At 43.7% G+C, this 22494-nt stretch overlaps 1 long non-coding RNA gene across 2 annotated transcripts in view; it reads left to right on the top strand.

Annotated features, from left to right (window-relative positions):
- Positions 1-388: 388 nt before the first annotated feature.
- LOC307181091 overlaps positions 389-22494 on the top strand; it is a 394133-nt gene continuing 372027 nt past the window's right edge. The window contains exons 1-4 of one of the 2 annotated variants that reach the window (XR_013825873.1): positions 389-459; positions 1957-2038; positions 5116-5197; positions 8275-8355. This is a non-coding gene — a long non-coding RNA (uncharacterized lncRNA). Of the gene's footprint in view, positions 460-1956; positions 2039-5115; positions 5198-8274; positions 8356-22494 lie in introns of those variants that run through there. The other variant, XR_013825872.1, reaches the window with a different exon arrangement.

Here is a 22494-nt window from a genome sequence, read left to right as displayed (position 1 = left end):
TATCACTGCTGCGTTTATGCCCCTGTACACATGCTTGATTCTCTTTCGGAGACATAGCAATCCATAGGTTTTAAGATACTTACTAGTCAGGTACATTCTTAGGCGTTTAATATGCGGTGTTGAGTCCATTTCGTTGAGCAAGGAGTAGCTCTTGTCTATTCCACATTTGGCTTAAGGAACTTTATCTATGCTCATTTCAATCTCTGGTTTTATGCAGCACCCCAACTCACCTTTCCCCTTAAGCAAGCATAAGTTGGTTTTCGAAATTTGAGACCCTGTTCTGTTCTGTAATTCAGTTCCTGTGTAGCCAAGTTTCCATTCCGTGTATTACTGATATCTTATGATGTTTCTTTTTCTGTGTGACTTATTTCAGTTAGAATCATCATACCTGAATCCACTCATTGTGCTGCTAACGGCCTGATGACACAGATTTCATTGCTGAGTGATATTGCTTTTTAAGTAAATACCACAACTTCTTTATCCATTTTTCACTTTCTGCGATGTTGAACTTGTACTGTAAATGAGGTTCTTGTAAACAGAGCCGTTCCAAACTTTGGGGTGGCTGTGTCTTTTTGATTTTAAATTCCCTAAACTATAGGACCATAAGTGGAAGTGCCCTAAGCTCTGTTGCTTTGTTTTTTAGATGTTTCAGGAAACACCATACACTTCTCCTGAGTGGTTGTTGGCAATTTACATCCCGCCCATCAGCATAACAAGGCTCCCAGTTCTCCATGGCCTGTCCTGCCTTTCTGGATTTTACACTTTTTTCAGATGGCCCTTTTGACCTGGGGGAAGTGAGACTTCATTGTAGTGCAGATTTCCTTTGCAAGCTTGCTTGGTTGGCCAAAAAGGGCGTATGCGTTTTTTCCTGAATATATTCAGGAAAAAACGCATACGCCCTTTTTGGCCAAGTGCATCATTTTGGACGTTCTGCCTCTTTTCGTATGCTTTCAATGCAATTCCAGTCTACCTCCTGAAATTGGTTTCCTGCAATTCTGCCCCGCTTTCAAGTCCTCTTGGCAGCCTTACTTCAGTCTATTTTTGGACGATAGCTGTCATTTATAACTCTGCAGGTTTGTGAATTACAGTGCCCCTGAGCTCCTTTCTTCAACTCGCTTTCTTGTGACCTGGCCGCAACACCGCAGGATGGCTTCAGGCCCTAATCTGGTTCCGGCATGGCACGCTGAGCCTTTGGTTAATTCCTCTTCCTGGTGGGAAATGAGAGTTAAATTTGCCCGTCCAGACACCTCCAGCTAGCCTCTCATTGGTTCTCCCTATTCCTGTTCATCTTCCGCAGAAATTGCAAACTGGGCCAAACAGGAGGTTAAAGGCGCTGACTCTCCAAGTGCGGAGAGTGTTAGTAAAGCATCTGGAATGTTGCACCCGAGTACCAGGGGAGGAAAACTGAGACATATTTGAACATGTCTCCCGTTCACATGGTTGATAATACTTGGGTTCCACATGCATGTTTTAGCTGAAGGAAGAATACCTAAAACCTGGGTAGTTGAAACCCGTGGAATGGGTACCATGCAATATGACTTCAAAGGGTCTTCATTTGCTCACCGAACCTCTGCAATCCTATCACTGCTGCGTTTATGCCCCTGTACACATGCTTGATTCTCTTTCGGAGACATAGCAATCCATAGGTTTTAAGATACTTACTAGTCAGGTACATTCTTAGGCGTTTAATATGCGGTGTTGAGTCCATTTCGTTGAGCAAGGAGTAGCTCTTGTCTATTCCATATTTGGCTTAAGGAACTTTATCTGTGCTCATTTCAATCTCTGGTTTTATGCAGCACCCCAACTCACCTTTACCCTTAAGCAAGCATAAGTTGGTTTTCGTAATTTGAGACCCTGTTCTGTTCTGTAATTCAGTTCCTGTGTAGCCAAGTTTACATTCCGTGTATTACTGATATCTTATGATGTTTCTTTTTCTGTGTGACTTATTTCAGTTAGAATCATCATACCTGAATCCACTCATTGTGCTGCTAAGGGCCTGATGACACAGATTTCATTGCTGAGTGATATTGCTTTTTAAGTAAATACCACAACTTCTTTATCCATTTTTCACTTTCTGCGATGTTGAACTTATACTATAAACGAGGTTCTTGTAAACAGAGCCGTTCCAAACTTTGGGGTGGCTGTGTCTTTTTGATTTTAAATTCCCTAAGCTATAGGACCATAAGTGGAAGTGCCCTAGGCTCTGTTGCTTTGTTTTTTAGATGTTTCAGGAAACACCATACACTTCTCCCGAGTGGTTGTTGGCAATTTACATCCCGCCCATCAGCATAACAAGGCTCCCAGTTCTCCATGGCCTGTCCTGCCTTTCTGGATTTTACACTTTTTTCAGATGGCCCTTTTGACCGGGGGGAAGTGAGACTTCATTGTAGTGCAGATTTCCTTTGCAAGCTTGCTTGGTTGGCCAAAAAGGGCGTATGCGTTTTTTCCTGAATATATTCAGGAAAAAACGCATACGCCCTTTTTGGCCAAGTGCATCATTGTGGACGTTCTGCCTCTTTTCCTATGCCTTCAATGCAATTCCAGTCTACCTCCTGAAATCGGTTTCCTGCAATTCTGCCCCGCTTTCAAGTCCTCTTGGCAGCCTTACTTCAGTCTATTTTTGGACGATAGCTGTCATTTATAACTCTGCAGGTTTGTGAATTACAGTGCCCCTGAGCTCCTTTCTTCAACTCGCTTTCTTGTGACCTGGCCGCAACACCGCAGGATGTCTACAGGCCCTAATCTGGTTCCGGCACGGCACGCTGAGCCTTTGGTTAATTCCTCTTCCTGGTGGGAAATGAGAGTTAAATTTGCCCATCCAGACACCTCCAGCTAGTCTCTCATTGGTTCTCGCTATTCCTGTTCATCTTCCACAGAAATTGCAAACTGGGCCAAACAGGAGGTTAAAGGGACTGACTCTCCAAGTGGGGAGAGTGTTAGTAAAGCGTCTGGAATGTTGCACCCGAGTACCAGGGGAGGAAAACTGAGACATATTTGAACACGTCTCCCGATCACATGGTTGATCATACTCTGGGTTCCACATGCATGTTTTAGCTGAAGGAAGAATACCTAAAATCTGGGTAGTTGAAACCCGTGGAATGGGTACCATGCAATATGACTTCAAAGGGTCTTCATTTTCTCACTGAACCTCTCCAATCCTATCACTGCTGCGTTTATGCCCCTGTACACATGCTTGATTCTCTTTCGGAGACATAGCAATCCATAGGTTTTAAGATACTTACTGGTCAGGTACATTCTTAGGCGTTTAATATGCGGTGTTGAGTCCATTTCGTTGAGCAAGGAGTAGCTCTTGTCTATTCCATATTTGGCTTAAGGAACTTTATCTGTGCTCATTTCAATCTCTGGTTTTATGCAGCACCCCAACTCACCTTTCCCCTTAAGCAAGCATAAGTTGGTTTTCGAAATTTGAGACCCTGTTCTGTTCTGTAATTCAGTTCCTGTGTAGCCAAGTTTACATTCCGTGTATTACTGATATCTTATGATGTTTCTTTTTCTGTGTGACTTATTTCAGTTACAATCATCATACCTGAATCCACTCATTGTGCTGCTAAGGGCCTGATGACACAGATTTCATTGCTGCGTGATATTGCTTTGTAAGTGAATACCACAAATTCTTTATCCATTTTTCACTATCTGCGATGTTGAACTTGTACTGTAAACGAGGTTCTTGTAAACAGAGCCGTTCCAAACTTTGGGGTGGCTGTGTCTTTTTGATTTTAATTTCCCTAAGCTATAGGACCATAAGTGGAAGTGCCCTAGGTTCTGTTGCTTTGTATTTTAGATGTTTCAGGAAACACCATACACTTCTCCCGAGTGGTTGTTGGCAATTTACATCCCGCCCATCAGCATAACAAGGCTCCCAGTTCTCCATGGCCTGTCCTGCCTTTCTGGATTTTACACTTTTTTCAGATGGCCCTTTTGACCGGGGGGAAGTGAGACTTCATTGTAGTGCAGATTTCCTTTGCAAGCTTGCTTGGTTGGCCAAAAAGGGCGTATGCGTTTTTTCCTGAATATATTCAGGAAAAAACGCATACGCCCTTTTTGGCCAAGTGCATCATTGTGGACGTTCGGCCTCTTTTCCTATGCTTTCAATGCAATTCCAGTCTACCTCCTGAAATCGGTTTCCTGCAATTCTGCCCCGCTTTCAAGTCCTCTTGGCAGCCTTACTTCAGTCTATTTTTGGACGATAGCTGTCTTTTATAACTCTGCAGGTTTGTGAATTACAGTGCCCCTGAGCTCCTTTCTTCAACTCGTTTTCTTGTGAGCTGACCGCAACACCGCAGGATGGCTTCAGGCCCTAATCTGGTTCCGGCACGGCACGCTGAGCCTTTGGTTATTTCCTCTTCCTGGTGGGAAATGAGAGTTAAATTTGCCCATCCAGACACCTCCAGCTAGCCTCTCATTGGTTCTCGCAATTCCTGTTCATCTTCCGCAGAAATTGCAAACTGGGCCAAACAGGAGGTTAAAGGCGCTGACTCTCCAAGTGGGGAGAGTGTTAGTAAAGCGTCTGGAATGTTGCACCCGAGTACCAGGGGAGGAAAACTGAGACATATTTGAACACGTCTCCCATTCACATGGTTGATAATACTTGGGTTCCACATGCATGTTTTAGCTGAAGGAAGAATACCTAAAACCTGGGTAGTTGAAACCCGGGGAATGGGTACCATGCAATATGACTTCAAAGGGTCTTCATTTGCTCACCGAACCTCTGCAATCCTATCACTGCTGCGTTTATGCCCCTGTACACATGCTTGATTCTCTTTCGGAGACATAGCAATCCATAGGTTTTAAGATACTTACTAGTCAGGTACATTCTTAGGCGTTTAATATGCGGTGTTGAGTCCATTTCGTTGAGCAAGGAGTAGCTCTTGTCTATTCCACATTTGGCTTAAGGAACTTTATCTGTGCTCATTTCAATCTCTGGTTTTATGCAGCACCCCAACTCACCTTTCCCCTTAAGCAAGCATAAGTTGGTTTTCTAAATTTGAGACCCTGTTCTGTTCTGTAATTCAGTTCCTGTGTAGCCAAGTTTACATTCCGTGTATTACTGATATCTTATGATGTTTCTTTTTCTGTGTGACTTATTTCAGTTAGAATCATCATACCTGAATCCACTCATTGTGCTGCTAACGGCCTGATGACACAGATTTCATTGCTGAGTGATATTGCTTTTTAAGTAAATACCACAACTTCTTTATCCATTTTTCACTTTCTGCGATGTTGAACTTATACTATAAACGAGGTTCTTGTAAACAGAGCCATTCCAAACTTTGGGGTGGCTGTGTCTTTTTGATTTTAAATTCCCTAAGCTATAGGACCATAAGTGGAAGTGCCCTAGGCTCTGTTGCTTTGTTTTTTAGATGTTTCAGGAAACACCATACACTTCTCCCGAGTGGTTGTTGGCAATTTACATCCCGCCCATCAGCATAACAAGGCTCCCAGTTCTCCATGGCCTGTCCTGCCTTTCTGGATTTTACACTTTTTTCAGATGGCCCTTTTGACCGGGGGGAAGTGAGACTTCATTGTAGTGCAGATTTCCTTTGCAAGCTTGCTTGGTTGGCCAAAAAGGGCGTATGCGTTTTTTCCTGAATATATTCAGGAAAAAACGCATACGCCCTTTTTGGCCAAGTGCATCATTGTGGACGTTCTGCCTCTTTTCCTATGCTTTCAATGCAATTCCAGTCTACCTCCTGAAATCGGTTTCCTGCAATTCTGCCCCGTTTTCAAGTCCTCTTGGCAGCCTTACTTCAGTCTATTTTTGGACGATAGCTGTCATTTATAACTCTGCAGGTTTGTGAATTACAGTGCCCCTGAGCTCCTTTCTTCAACTCGCTTTCTTGTGAGCTGGCCGCAACACCGCAGGATGGCTTCAGGCCCTAATCTGGTTCCGGCACGGCACGCTGAGCCTTTGGTTAATTCCTCTTCCTGGTGGGAAATGAGAGTTAAATTTGCCCGTCCAGACACCTCCAGCTAGTCTCTCATTGGTTCTCGCTATTCCTGTTCATCTTCCGCAGAAATTGCAAACTGGGCCAAACAGGAGGTTAAAGGGACTGACTCTCCAAGTCGGGAGAGTGTTAGTAAAGCATCTGGAATGTTGCACCCGAGTACCAGGGTACGAAAACTGAGACATATTTGAACACGTCTCCCGATCACATGGTTGATCATAATCTAGGTTCCACATGCATGTTTTAGCTGAAGGAAGAATACCTTAAACCTGGGTAGTTGAAACCCGTGGAATGGGTACCATGCAATATGACTTCAAAGGGTCTTCATTTGCTCACCGAACCTCTCCAATCCTATCACTGCTGCGTTTATGCCCCTGTACACATGCTTGATTCTCTTTCGGAGACATAGCAATCCATAGGTTTTAAGATACTTACTAGTCAGGTACATTCTTAGGCGTTTAATATGCGGTGTTGAGTCCATTTCGTTGAGCAAGGAGTAGCTCTTGTCTATTCCATATTTGGCTTAAGGAACTTTATCTGTGCTCATTTCAATCTCTGGTTTTATGCAGCACCCCAACTCACCTTTCCCCTTAAGCAAGCATAAGTTGGTTTTCGAAATTTGAGACCCTGTTCTGTTCTGTAATTCAGTTCCTGTGTAGCCAAGTTTACATTCCGTGTATTACTGATATCTTATGATGTTTCTTTTTCTGTGTGACTTATTTCAGTTACAATCATCATACCTGAATCCACTCATTGTGCTGCTAAGGGCCTGATGACACAGATTTCATTGCTGCGTGATATTGCTTTGTAAGTGAATACCACAAATTCTTTATCCATTTTTCACTATCTGCGATGTTGAACTTGTACTGTAAACGAGGTTCTTGTAAACAGAGCCGTTCCAAACTTTGGGGTGGCTGTGTCTTTTTGATTTTAATTTCCCTAAGCTATAGGACCATAAGTGGAAGTGCCCTAGGTTCTGTTGCTTTGTATTTTAGATGTTTCAGGAAACACCATACACTTCTCCCGAGTGGTTGTTGGCAATTTACATCCCGCCCATCAGCATAACAAGGCTCCCAGTTCTCCATGGCCTGTCCTGCCTTTCTGGATTTTACACTTTTTTCAGATGGCCCTTTTGACCGGGGGGAAGTGAGACTTCATTGTAGTGCAGATTTCCTTTGCAAGCTTGCTTGGTTGGCCAAAAAGGGCGTATGCGTTTTTTCCTGAATATATTCAGGAAAAAACGCATACGCCCTTTTTGGCCAAGTGCATCATTGTGGACGTTCGGCCTCTTTTCCTATGCTTTCAATGCAATTCCAGTCTACCTCCTGAAATCGGTTTCCTGCAATTCTGCCCCGCTTTCAAGTCCTCTTGGCAGCCTTACTTCAGTCTATTTTTGGACGATAGCTGTCTTTTATAACTCTGCAGGTTTGTGAATTACAGTGCCCCTGAGCTCCTTTCTTCAACTCGTTTTCTTGTGAGCTGACCGCAACACCGCAGGATGGCTTCAGGCCCTAATCTGGTTCCGGCACGGCACGCTGAGCCTTTGGTTATTTCCTCTTCCTGGTGGGAAATGAGAGTTAAATTTGCCCATCCAGACACCTCCAGCTAGCCTCTCATTGGTTCTCGCAATTCCTGTTCATCTTCCGCAGAAATTGCAAACTGGGCCAAACAGGAGGTTAAAGGCGCTGACTCTCCAAGTGGGGAGAGTGTTAGTAAAGCGTCTGGAATGTTGCACCCGAGTACCAGGGGAGGAAAACTGAGACATATTTGAACACGTCTCCCATTCACATGGTTGATAATACTTGGGTTCCACATGCATGTTTTAGCTGAAGGAAGAATACCTAAAACCTGGGTAGTTGAAACCCGGGGAATGGGTACCATGCAATATGACTTCAAAGGGTCTTCATTTGCTCACCGAACCTCTGCAATCCTATCACTGCTGCGTTTATGCCCCTGTACACATGCTTGATTCTCTTTCGGAGACATAGCAATCCATAGGTTTTAAGATACTTACTAGTCAGGTACATTCTTAGGCGTTTAATATGCGGTGTTGAGTCCATTTCGTTGAGCAAGGAGTAGCTCTTGTCTATTCCACATTTGGCTTAAGGAACTTTATCTGTGCTCATTTCAATCTCTGGTTTTATGCAGCACCCCAACTCACCTTTCCCCTTAAGCAAGCATAAGTTGGTTTTCTAAATTTGAGACCCTGTTCTGTTCTGTAATTCAGTTCCTGTGTAGCCAAGTTTCCATTCCGTGTATTACTGATATCTTATGATGTTTCTTTTTCTGTGTGACTTATTTCAGTTAGAATCATCATACCTGAATCCACTCATTGTGCTGCTAACGGCCTGATGACACAGATTTCATTGCTGAGTGATATTGCTTTTTAAGTAAATACCACAACTTCTTTATCCATTTTTCACTTTCTGCGATGTTGAACTTATACTATAAACGAGGTTCTTGTAAACAGAGCCATTCCAAACTTTGGGGTGGCTGTGTCTTTTTGATTTTAAATTCCCTAAGCTATAGGACCATAAGTGGAAGTGCCCTAGGCTCTGTTGCTTTGTTTTTTAGATGTTTCAGGAAACACCATACACTTCTCCCGAGTGGTTGTTGGCAATTTACATCCCGCCCATCAGCATAACAAGGCTCCCAGTTCTCCATGGCCTGTCCTGCCTTTCTGGATTTTACACTTTTTTCAGATGGCCCTTTTGACCGGGGGGAAGTGAGACTTCATTGTAGTGCAGATTTCCTTTGCAAGCTTGCTTGGTTGGCCAAAAAGGGCGTATGCGTTTTTTCCTGAATATATTCAGGAAAAAACGCATACGCCCTTTTTGGCCAAGTGCATCATTGTGGACGTTCTGCCTCTTTTCCTATGCTTTCAATGCAATTCCAGTCTACCTCCTGAAATCGGTTTCCTGCAATTCTGCCCCGTTTTCAAGTCCTCTTGGCAGCCTTACTTCAGTCTATTTTTGGACGATAGCTGTCATTTATAACTCTGCAGGTTTGTGAATTACAGTGCCCCTGAGCTCCTTTCTTCAACTCGCTTTCTTTTGAGCTGGCCGCAACACCGCAGGATGGCTTCAGGCCCTAATCTGGTTCCGGCACGGCACGCTGAGCCTTTGGTTAATTCCTCTTCCTGGTGGGAAATGAGAGTTAAATTTGCCCGTCCAGACACCTCCAGCTAGTCTCTCATTGGTTCTCACTATTCCTGTTCATCTTCCGCAGAAATTGCAAACTGGGCCAAACAGGAGGTTAAAGGGACTGACTCTCCAAGTCGGGAGAGTGTTAGTAAAGCGTCTGGAATGTTGCACCCGAGTACCAGGGGAGGAAAACTGAGACATATTTGAACACGTCTCCCGTTCACATGGTTGATCATACTCTGGGTTCCACATGCATGTTTTAGCTGAAGGAAGAATACCTTAAACCTGGAGAGTTGAGACCCGTGTAATGGGTACCATGCAATATGACTTCAAAGGGTCTTCATTTGCTCACCGAACCTCTCCAATCCTATCACTGCTGCGTTTATGCCCCTGTACACACGCTTGATTCTCTTTCAGAGACATAGCAATCCATAGGTTTTAAGATACTTACTAGTCAGGTACATTCTTAGGCGTTTAATATGCGGTGTTGAGTCCATTTCGTTGAGCAAGGAGTAGCTCTTGTCTATTCCATATTTGGCTTAAGGAACTTTATCTGTGCTCATTTCAATCTCTGGTTTTATGCAGCACCCCAACTCACTTTTCCCCTTAAGCAAGCATAAGTTGGTTTTCTAAATTTGAGACCCTGTTCTGTTTTGGAATGCAGTTCCTGTGTAGCCAAGTATACATTCCGTGTATTAGTGATATCTTATGATGTTTCTTTTTCTGTGTGACTTATTTCAGTTAGAATCATCGTACCTGAATCCACTCATTATGCTGCTACGGGCCTGATGACATAGATTTCATTGCTGAGTGATACTGCATTGTACGTAAGTACCACAAGTTCTTTATCCATTTTTCACTTTCTGTGATATTGAACTTGTACGGTAAAAGAGGTTCTTGTAAACGGAGGCGTCCCAAACTTTGGGGTGGCTGTGTCTTTTTGATTTTAATTTCCCTAAGCTATAGGACCATAAGTGGAAGTGCCCTAGGCTCTGTTGCTTTGTTTTTTAGATGTTTCAGGAAACACCATACACTTCTCCTGAGTGTCTGTTGGCAATTTACATCCCGCCCATCAGCATAACAAGGCTCCCAGTTCTCCATGGCCTGTCCTGCCTTTCTGGATTTTACACTTTTTTCAGATGGCCCTTTTGACCGGGGGGAAGTGAGACTTCATTGTAGTGCAGATTTCCTTTGCAAGTTTGCTTGGTTGGCCAAAAAGGGCGTATGCGTTTTTTCCTGAATATATTCAGGAAAAAACGCATACGACCTTTTTGGCCAAGTGCATCATTGTGGACGTTCTGCCTCTTTTCCTATGCTTTCAATGCAATTCCAGTCTACCTCCTGAAATCGGTTTCCTGTAATTCTGCCCCGCTTTCAAGTCCTCTTGGCAGCCTTACTTCAGTCTATTTTTGGACGATAGCTGTCATTTATAACTCTGCAGGTTTGTGAATTACAGTGCCCCTGAGCTCCTTTCTTCAACTCGCTTTCTTGTGACCTGGCCGCAACACCGCAGGATGTCTTCAGGCCCTAATCTGGTTCTGGCATGGCACGCTGAGCCTTTGCTTAATTCCTCTTCCTGGTGGGAAATGAGTTAAATTTGCCCATCCAGACACCTCCAGCTAGTCTCTCATTGGTTCTCGCTATTCCTGTTCATCTTCCACAGAAATTGCAAACTGGGCCAAACAGGAGGTTAAAGGGACTGACTCTCCAAGTCGGGAGAGTGTTAGTAAAGCGTCTGGAATGTTGCACCCGAGTACCAGGGTACGAAAACTGAGACATATTTGAACACGTCTCCCGATCACATGGTTGATCATACTCTGGGTTCCACATGCATGTTTTAGCTGAAGGAAGAATACCTAAAACCTGGGTAGTTGAAACCCGTGGAATGGGTACCATGCAATATGACTTCAAAGGGTCTTCATTTGCTCACCGAACCTCTCCAATCCTATCACTGCTGCGTTTATGCCCCTGTACACATGCTTGATTCTCTTTCAGAGACATAGCAATCCATAGGTCTTAAGATACTTACTAGTCAGGTACATTCTTAGGCGTTTAATATGCGGTGTTGAGTCCATTTCGTTGAGCAAGGAGTAGCTCTTGTGTATTCCATATTTGGCTTAAGGAACTTTATCTGTGCTCATTTCAATCTCTGGTTTTATGCAGCACCCCAACTCACCTTTCCCCTTAAGCAAGCATAAGTTGGTTTTCTAAATTTGAGACCCTGTTCTGTTCTGTAATTCAGTTCCTGTGTAGCCAAGTTTCCATTCCGTGTATTACTGATATCTTATGATGTTTCTTTTTCTGTGTGACTTATTTCAGTTAGAATCATCATACCTGAATCCACTCATTGTGCTGCTAAGGGCCTGATGACACAGATTTCATTGCTGCGTGATATTGCTTTGTAAGTGAATACCACAACTTCTTTATCCATTTTTCACTTTCTGCGATGTTGAACTTGTACTGTAAACGAGGTTCTTGTAAACAGAGCCGTTCCAAACTTTAGGGTGGCTGTGTCTTTTTGATTTTAATTTCCCTAAGCTATAGGACCATAAGTGGCAGTGCCCTAGGTTCTGTTGCTTTGTTTTTTAGATGTTTCAGGAAACACCATACACTTCTCCTGAGTGTCTGTTGGTAATTTACATCCCGCCCATCAGCATAACAAGGCTCCCAGTTCTCCATGGCCTGTCCTGCCTTTCTGGATTTTACACTTTTTTCAGATGGCCCTTTTGACCGGGGGGAAGTGAGACTTCATTGTAGTGCAGATTTCCTTTGCAAGCTTGCTTGGTTGGCCAAAAAGGGCGTATGCGTTTTTTCCTGAATATATTCAGGAAAAAACGCATACGCCCTTTTTGGCCAAGTGCATCATTGTGGACGTTCTGCCTCTTTTCCTATGCTTTCAATGCAATTCCAGTCTACCTCCTGAAATCGGTTTCCTGCAATTCTGCCCCGCTTTCAAGTCCTCTTGGCAGCCTTACTTCAGTCTATTTTTGGACGATAGCTGTCATTTATAACTCTGCAGGTTTGTGAATTACAGTGCCCCTGAGCTCCTTTCTTCAACTCGCTTTCTTGTGACCTGGCCGCAACACCGCAGGATGGCTTCAGGCCCTAATCTGGTTCCGGCACGGCACGCTGAGCCTTTGGTTAATTCCTCTTCCTGGTGGGAAATGAGAGTTAAATTTGCCCATCCAGACACCTCCAGCTAGTCTCTCATTGGTTCTCGCTATTCCTGTTCATCTTCCACAGAAATTGCAAACTGGGCCAAACAGGAGGTTAAAGGGACTGACTCTCCAAGTCAGGAGAGTGTTAGTAAAGCGTCTGGAATGTTGCACCCGAGTACCAGGGTACGAAAACTGAGACATATTTGAACACGTCTCCCGATCACATGGTTGATCATACTCTGGGTTCCACATGCATGTTTTAGCTGAAGGAAGAATACCTAAAACCTGGGTAGTTGAAACCCGTGGAATGGGTACCATGCAATATGACTTCAAAGGGTCTTCATTTGCTCACCGAACATCTCCAATCCTATCACTGCTGCGTTTATGCCCCTGTACACATGCTTGATTCTCTTTCGGAGACATAGCAATCCATAGGTTTTAAGATACTTACTAGTCAGGTACATTCTTAGGCATTTAATATGCGGTGTTGAGTCCATTTCGTTGAGCAAGGAGTAGCTCTTGTCTATTCCATATTTGGCTTAAGGAACTTTATCTGTGCTCATTTCAATCTCTGGTTTTATGCAGCACCCCAACTCACCTTTCCCCTTAAGCAAGCATAAGTTGGTTTTCTAAATTTGAGACCCTGTTCCGTTCTGTAATTCAGTTCCTGTGTAGCCAAGTTTACATTCCGTGTATTAGTGATATCTTATGATGTTTCTTTTTCTGTGTGACTTATTTCAGTTAGAATCATCGTACCTGAATCCACTCATGATGCTGTTATGGGCCTGATGACATAGATTTCATTGCTGAGTGATACTGCATTGTACGTAAGTACCACAAGTTCTTTATCCATTTTTCACTTTCTGTGATATTGAACTTGTACGGTAAATGAGGTTCTTGTAAACTGAGGCGTCCCAAACTTTGGGGTGGCTGTGCCTTTTTGATTTTAATTTCCCTAAGCTATAGGACCATAAGTGGAAGTGCCCTAGGCTCTGTTGCTTTGTTTTTTAGATGTTTCAGGAAACACCATACACTTCTCCTGAGTGTCTGTTGGCAATTTACATCCCGCCCATCAGCATAACAAGGCTCCTAGTTCTCCATGGCCTGTCCTGCCTTTCTGGATTTTACACTTTTTTCAGATGGCCCTTTTGACCGGTGGGAAGTGAGACTTCATTGTAGTGCAGATTTCCTTTGCAAGTTTGCTTGGTTGGCCAAAAAGGGCGTATGCGTTTTTTCCTGAATATATTCAGGAAAAAACGCATACGCCCTTTTTGGCCAAGTGCATCATTGTGGACGTTCTGCCTCTTTCCCTATGCTTTCAATGCAATTCCAGTCTACCTCCTGAAATCGGTTTCCTGCAATTCTGCCCCGCTTTCAAGTCCTCTTGGCAGCCTTACTTCAGTCTATTTTTGGACGATAGCTGTCATTTATAACTCTGCAGGTTTGTGAATTACAGTGCCCCTGAGCTCCTTTCTTCAACTCGCTTTCTTGTGACCTGGCCGCAACACCGCAGGATGTCTTCAGGCCCTAATGTGGTTCCAGCATGGCACGCTGAGCCTTTGCTTAATTCCTCTTCCTGGTGGGAAATGAGAGTTAAATTTGCCCGTTCAGACACCTCCAGGTAGTCTCTCATTGGTTCTCACTATTCCTGTTCATCTTCCGCAGAAATTGCAAACTGGGGCAAACAGGAGGTTAAAGGCGCTGACTCTCCAAGTAGGGAGAGTGTTAGTAAAGCATCTGGAATGTTGCACCCGAGTACCAGGGGAGGAAAACTGAGACATATTTGAACACGTCTCCCGTTCACACGGTTGATCATACTCTGGGTTCCACATGCATGTTTTAGCTGAAGGAAGAATACCTTAAACCTGGAGAGTTGAGACCCGTGTAATGGGTACCATGCAATATGACTTCAAAGGGTCTTCATTTGCTCACCGAACCTCTCCAATCCTATCACTGCTGCGTTTATGCCCCTGTACACATGCTTGATTCTCTTTCAGAGACATGGCAATCCATAGGTTTTAAGATACTTACTAGTCAGGTACATTCTTAGGCATTTAATATGCGGTGTTGAGTCCATTTCGTTGAGTAAGGAGTAGCTGTTGTCTATTCCATATTTGGCTTAAGGAACTTTATCTGTGCTCATTTCAATCTCTGGTTTTATGCAGCAACCCAACTCACCTTTCCCCTTAAGCAAGCATAAGTTGGTTTTCTAAATTTGAGACCCTGTTCTGTTCTGTAATTCAGTTCCTGTGTAGCCAAGTTTCCATTCCGTTTATTACTGATATCTTATGATGTTTCTTTTTCTGTGTGACTTATTTCAGTTAGAATCATCATACCTGAATCCACTCATTGTGCTGCTAAGGGCCTTGTGACACAGATTTCATTGTTGAGTGATGTTGCTTTGTAAGTAAATACCACAACTTCTTTATCCATTTTTCACTTTCTGCGATGTTGAACTTGTACTATAAACGAGTTTCTTGTAAACAGAGCCGTTCCAAACTTTGGGGTGGCTGTGTCTTTTTGATTTTAATTTCCCTAAGCTATAGGACCATAAGTGGAAGTGCCCTAGGTTCTGTTGCTTTGTTTTTTAGATGTTTCAGGAAACACCATACACTTCTCCGGAGTGGTTGTTGGCAATTTACATCCCGCCCATCAGCATAACAAGGCTCCCAGTTCTCCATGGCCTGTCCTGCCTTTCTGGATTTCACACTTTTTTCAGATGGCCCTTTTGACCGGGGGGAAGTGAGACTTCATTGTAGTGCAGATTTCCTTTGCAAGCTTGCTTGGTTGGCCAAAAAGGGCGTATGCGTTTTTTCCTGAATATATTCAGGAAAAAACGCATACGCCCTTTTTGGCCAAGTGCATCATTGTGGACGTTCTGCCTCTTTTCCTATGCTTTCAATGCAATTCCAGTCTACCTCCTGAAATCGGTTTCCTGCAATTCTGCCCCGCTTTCAAGTCCTCTTGGCAGCCTTACTTCAGTATATTTTTGGACGATAGCTGTCATTTATAACTCTGCAGGTTTGTGAATTACAGTGCCCCTGAGCTCCTTTCTTCAACTCGCTTTCTTTTGAGCTGGCCGCAACACCGAAGGATGGCTTCAGGCCCTAATCTGGTTCCGGTACGGCACGCTGAGCCTTTGGTTATTTCCTCTTCCTGGTGGGAAATGAGAGTTAAATTTGCCCGTTCAGACACCTCCAGCTAGCCTCTCATTGGTTCTCGCTATTCCTGATCAACTTCCGCAGAAATTGCAAACTGTGCAAAACAGGAGGTTAAAGGCACTGACTCTCCAAGTGGGGAGAGTGTTAGTAAAGCGTCTGGAATGTTGCACCCGAGTACCAGGGGAGGAAAACTGAGAAATATTTGAACACGTCTCCCGTTCACATGGTTGATCATACTCTGGGTTCCACATGCATGTTTTAGCTGAAGGAAGAATACCTAAAACCTGGGTAGTTGAAACCCGTGGAATGGGTACCATGCAATATGACTTCAAAGGGTCTTCATTTGCTCACCGAACCTCTCCAATCCTATCACTGCTGCGTTTTTGCCCCTGTACACATGCTTGATTCTCTTTCGGAGACATAGCAATCTATAGGTTTTAAGATACTTACTAGTCAGGTACATTTTTAGGCGTTTAATATGCGGTGTTGAGTCCTTTTCGTTGAGCAAGGAGTAGCTCTTGTCTATTCCATATTTGGCTTAAGGAACTTTATCTGTGCTCATTTCAATCTCTGGTTTTATGCAGCACCACAACTCACCTTTCCCCTTAAGCAAGAATAAGTTGGTTTTCTAAATTTGAGACCCTGTTCTGTTCTGTAATTCAGTTCCTGTGTAGCCAAGTTTACATTCCATGTATTACTGATATCTTATGATGTTTCTTTTTCTGTGTGACTTATTTCAGTTAGAATCATCATACCTGAATCCACTCATTGTGCTGCTAAGGGCCTGATGACACAGATTTCATTGCTGAGTGATATTGCTTTGTAAGTAAATACCACAACTTCTTTATCCATTTTTCACTTTCTGCGATGTTGAACTTGTACTGTAAACGAGGTTCTTGTAAACAGAGCCGTTCCAAACTTTGGGGTGGCTGTGTCTTTTTGATTTTAATTTCCCTAAGCTATAGGACCATAAGTGGAAGTGCCCTAGGTTCTGTTGCTTTGTTTTTTCGATGTTTCAGGAAACACCATACACTTCTCCCGAGTATCTGTTGGCAGTTTACATCCCGCCCATCAGCATAACAAGGCTCCCAGTTCTCCATGGCCTGTCCTGCCTTTCTGGATTTTACACTTTTTTCAGATGGCCCTTTTGACTGGGGGGAAGTGAGACTTCCTTGTAGTGCAGATTTCCTTTGCAAGCTTGCTTGGTTGGCCAAAAAGGGCGTATGCGTTTTTTCCTGAATATATTCAGGAAAAAACGCATACGCCCTTTTTGGCCAAGTGCATCATTGTGGGCGTTCTTCCTCTTTTCCTATGCTTTCAATGCAATTCCAGTCTACCTCCTGAAATCGGTTTCCTGCAATTCTGCCCCGCTTTCAAGTCCTCTTGGCAGCCTCACTTCAGTCTATTTTTGGACGATAGCTGTCATTTATAACTCTGCAGGTTTGTGAATTACAGTGCCCCTGAGCTCCTTTCTTCAACTCGCTTTATTGTGACCTGGCCGCAACACCGCAGGATGGCTTCAGGCCCTAATCTGGTTCTGGCATGGCACGCTGAGCCTTTGGTTAATTCCTCTTCCTGGTAGGAAATGAGAGTTAAATTTGCCCGTCCAGAGACCTCCAGCTAGTCTCCATTGGTTCTCGCTATTCCTGTTCATCTTCCGCAGAAATTGCAAACTGGGCCAAACGGGAGGTTAAAGGCGCTGACTCTCCAAGTGGGGAGAGTGTTAGTAAAGCGTCTGGAATGTTGCACCCGAGTACCAGGGGAGGAAAACTGAGACATATTTGAACACGTCTCCCGTTCACATGGTTGATCATACTTGGGTTCCACATGCATGTTTTAGCTGAAGGAAGAATACCTTAAACCTGGAGCGTTGAGACCCTTGTAATGGGTACCATGCAATATGACTTCAAAGGGTCTTCATTTGCTCACCGAACCTCTCCAATCCTATCACTGCTACGTTTATGCCCCTGTACACATGCTTGATTCTCTTTTGGAGACATAGCAATCCATAGGTTTTACGATACTTACTAGTCAGGTACATTCTTAGGCGTTTAATATGCGGTGTTGAGTCCATTTCGTTGAGCAAGGAGTAGCTCTTGTCTATTCCATATTTGACTTAAGGAACTTTATCTGTGCTCATTTCAATCTCTGGTTTTATGCAGCACCACAACTCACCTTTACCCTTAAGCAAGCATAAGTTGTTTTTCTAAATTTGAGACCCTGTTCTGTTCTGTAATTCAGTTCCTGTGTAGCCAAGTTTACATTCCGTGTATTACTGATATCTTATGATGTTTCTTTTTCTGTGTGACTTATTTCAGTTAGAATCATCATACCTGAATCCACTCATTGTGCTGCTAAGGGCCTGATGACACAGATTTCATTGCTGAGTGATATTGCTTTGTAAGTAAATACCACAACTTCTTTATCCATTTTTCACTTTCTGCGATGTTGAACTTGTACTGTAAACGAGGTTCTTGTAAACAGAGCCGTTCCAAACTTTGGGGTGGCTGTGTCTTTTTGATTTTAATTTCCCTAAGCTATAGGACCATAAGTGGAAGTGCCCTAGGTTCTGTTGCTTTGTTTTTTAGATGTTTCAGGAAACACCATACACTTCTCCCGAGTGGTTGTTGGCAATTTACATCCCGCCCATCAGCATAACAAGGCTCCCAGTTCTCAATGGCCTGTTGCCTTTCTGGATTTTACACTTTTTTCAGATGGCCCTTTTGACCGTGGGGAAGTGAGACTTCATTGTAGTGCAGATTTCCTTTGCAAGCTTGCTTGGTTGGCCAAAAAGGGCGTATGCGTTTTTTCCTGAATATATTCAGGAAAAAACGCATACGCCCTTTTTGGCCAAGTGCATCATTGTGGACGTTCTGCCTCTTTTCCTATGCTTTCAATGCAATTCCAGTCTACCTCCTGAAATCGGTTTCCTGCAATTCTGCCCCGCTTTCAAGTCCTCTTGGCAGCCTTACTTCAGTATATTTTTGGACGATAGCTGTCATTTATAACTCTGCAGGTTTGTGAATTACAGTGCCCCTGAGCTCCTTTCTTCAACTCGCTTTCTTTTGAGCTGGCTGCAACACCGCAGGATGGCTTCAGGCCCTAATCTGGTTTCGGCACGGCACACTGAGCCTTTGGTTAATTCCTCTTCCTGGTGGGAAATGAGAGTTAAATTTGCCCGTCCAGACACCTCCAGCTAGCCTCTAATTGGTTCTCGCTATTCCTGTTCATCTTCCGCAGAAATTGCAAACTGGGCCAAACAGGAGGTTAAAGGGACTGACTCTCCAAGTCTGGAGAGTGTTAGTAAAGCGTCTGGAATGTTGCACCCGAGTACCAGGGTACGAGAACTGAGACATATTTGAACACGTCTCCCGATCACATGGTTGATCATACTCTAGGTTCCACATGCATGTTTTAGCTGAAGGAAGAATACCTTAAACCTGGGTAGTTGAAACCAGTGGAATGGGTACCATGCAATATGACTTCAAAGGGTCTTCATTTGCTCACTGAACCTCTCCAATCCTATCACTGCTGCGTTTATGCCCCTGTACACATGCTTGGTTCTCTTTCGGAGACATAGCAATCCATAGGTTTTAAGATACTTACTAGTCAGGTACATTCTTAGGCGTTTAATATGGGGTGTTGAGTCCATTTCGTTGAGCAAGGAGTAGCTCTTGTCTATTCCATATTTGGCTTAAGGAACTTTATCTGTGCTCATTTCAATCTCTGGTTTTATGCAGCACCCCAACTCACCTTTACCCTTAAGCAAGCATAAGTTGGTTTTCTAAATTTGAGACCCTGTTCTGTTCTGTAATTCAGTTCCTGTGTAGCCAAGTTTCCATTCCGTGTATTACTGATATCTTATGATGTTTCTTTTTCTGTGTGACTTATTTCAGTTAGAATCATCATACCTGAATCCACCCATTGTGCTGCTAAGGGCCTGATGACACAGATTTCATTGCTGAGTGATAGTGCTTTGTAAGTAAATACCACAACTTCTTTATCCATTTTTCACTTTCTGCGATGTTGAACTTGTACTGTAAACGAGGTTCTTGTCAACAGAGCCGTTCCAAACATTGGGGTGGCTGTGTCTTTTTGATTTTAATTTCCCTAAGCTATAGGACCATAAGTGGAAGTGCCCTAGGTTCTGTTGCTTTGTTTTTTAGATGTTTCAGGAAACACCATACACTTCTCCCGAGTGGTTGTTGGCAATTTACATCCTGCCCATCAGCATAACAAGGCTCCCAGTTCTCCATGGCCTGTCCTGCCTTTCTGGATTTTACACTTTTTTCAGATGGCCCTTTTGACTGGGGGGAAGTGAGACTTCCTTGTAGTGCAGATTTCCTTTGCAAGCTTGCTTGGTTGGCCAAAAAGGGCGTATGCGTTTTTTCCTGAATATATTCAGGAAAAAACGCATACGCCCTTTTTGGCCAAGTGCATCATTGTGGACGTTCTGCCTCTTTTCCTATGCTTTCAATGCAATTCCAGTCTACCTCCTGAAATCGGTTTCCTGCAATTCTGCCCCGCTTTCAAGTCCTCTTGGCAGCCTTACTTCAGTCTATTTTTGGACGATAGCTGTCATTTATAACTCTGCAGGTTTGTGAATTACAGTGCCCCTGAGCTCCTTTCTTCAACTTGCTTTCTTGTGACCTAGCCGCAACACCGCAGGATGGCTTCAGGCCCTAATCTGGTTCCGGCACGGCACGCTGAGCCTTTGGTTATTTCCTCTTCCTGGTGGGAAATGAGAGTTAAATTTGCCCGTCCAGACACCTCCAGCTAGCCTCTAATTGGTTCTCGCTATTCCTGTTCATCTTCCGCAGAAATTGCAAACTGGGCCAAACAGGAGTTTAAAGGGACTGACTCTCCAAGTCGGGAGAGTGTTAGTAAAGCGTCTGGAATGTTGCACCCGAGTACCAGGGTACGAAAACTGAGACATATTTGAACACGTCTCCCGATCACATGGTTGATCATACTCTAGGTTCCACATGCATGTTTTAGCTGAAGGAAGAATACCTTAAACCTGGGTAGTTGAAACCCGTGGAATGGGTACCATGCAATATGACTTCAAAGGGTCTTCATTTGCTCACCGAACCTCTCCAATCCTATCACTGCTGCGTTTATGCCCCTGTACACATGCTTGGTTCTCTTTCGGAGACATAGCAATCCATAGGTTTTAAGATACTTACTAGTCAGGTACATTCTTAGGCGTTTAATATGGGGTGTTGAGTCCATTTCGTTGAGCAAGGAGTAGCTCTTGTCTATTCCATATTTGGCTTAAGGAACTTTATCTGTGCTCATTTCAATCTCTGGTTTTATGCAGTACCCCAACTCACCTTTACCCTTAAGCAAGAATAAGTTGGTTTTCTAAATTTGAGACCCTGTTCTGTTCTGTAATTCAGTTCCTGTGTAGCCAAGTTTACATTCCATGTATTACTGATATCTTATGATGTTTCTTTTTCTGTGTGACTTATTTCAGTTAGAATCATCATACCTGAATCCACTCATTGTGCTGCTAAGGGCCTGATGACACAGATTTCATTGCTGAGTGATATTGCTTTGTAAGTAAATACCACAACTTCTTTATCCATTTTTCACTTTCTGCGATGTTGAACTTGTACTATAAACGAGGTTCTTGTCAACAGAGCCGTTCCAAACATTGGGGTGGCTGTGTCTTTTTGATTTTAATTTCCCTAAGCTATAGGACCATAAGTGGAAGTGCCCTAGGTTCTGTTGCTTTGTTTTTTAGATGTTTCAGGAAACACCATACACTTCTCCCGAGTGGTTGTTGGCAATTTACATCCCGCCCATCAGCATAACAAGGCTCCCAGTTCTCCATGGCCTGTCCTGCCTTTCTGGATTTTACACTTTTTTCAGATGGCCCTTTTGACTGGGGGGAAGTGAGACTTCCTTGTAGTGCAGATTTCCTTTGCAAGCTTGCTTGGTTGGCCAAAAAGGGCGTATGCGTTTTTTCCTGAATATATTCAGGAAAAAACGCATACGCCCTTTTTGGCCAAGTGCATCATTGTGGACGTTCTGCCTCTTTTCCTATGCTTTCAATGCAATTCCAGTCTACCTCCTGAAATCGGTTTCCTGCAATTCTGCCCCGCTTTCAAGTCCTCTTGGCAGCCTTACTTCAGTCTATTTTTGGATGATAGCTGTCATTTATAACTCTGCAGGTTTGTGAATTACAGTGCCCCTGAGCTCCTTTCTTCAACTTGCTTTCTTGTGACCTGGCCGCAACACCGCAGGATGGCTTCAGGCCCTAATCTGGTTCCGGCACGGCACGCTGAGCCTTTGGTTATTTCCTCTTCCTGGTGGGAAATGAGAGTTAAATTTGCCCGTCCAGACACCTCCAGCTAGCCTCTCATTGGTTCTCGCTATTCCTGTTCATCTTCCGCAGAAATTGCAAACTGGGCCAAACAGGAGGTTAAAGGCGCTGACTCTCCAAGTGGGGAGAGTGTTAGTAAAGCGTCTGGAATGTTGCACCCGAGTACCAGGGGAGGAAAACTGAGACATATTTGAACACGTCTCCCGTTCACATGGTTGATCATACTTGGGTTCCACATGCATGTTTTAGCTGAAGGAAGAATACCTTAAACCTGAAGCGTTGAGACCCGTGTAATGGGTACCATGCAATATGACTTCAAAGGGTCTTCATTTGCTCACCGAACCTCTCCAATCCTATCACTGCTACGTTTATGCCCCTGTACACATGCTTGATTCTCTTTTGGAGACATAGCAATCCATAGGTTTTACGATACTTACTAGTCAGGTACATTCTTAGGCGTTTAATATGCGGTTTTGAGTCCATTTCATTGAGCAAGGAGTAGCTCTTGTCTATTCCATATTTGGCTTAAGGAACTTTATCTGTGCTCATTTCAATCTCTGGTTTTATGCAGCACCACAACTCACCTTTACCCTTAAGCAAGCATAAGTTGGTTTTCTAAATGTGAGACCCTGTTCTGTTCTGTAATTCAGTTCCTGTGTAGCCAAGTTTACATTCCGTGTATTACAGATATCTTATGATGTTTCTTTTTCTGTGTGACTTATTTCAGTTAGAATCATC

The sequence above is a fragment of the Stenella coeruleoalba genome, assembly GCF_951394435.1.
Source record: "Stenella coeruleoalba genome assembly, contig: scaffold_127, whole genome shotgun sequence".
NCBI lineage: Eukaryota > Metazoa > Chordata > Mammalia > Artiodactyla > Delphinidae > Stenella > Stenella coeruleoalba.
The sequence above is the reverse complement of the archived record's forward strand: the minus strand, read 5'-3'. Positions and strand labels throughout refer to the sequence as shown.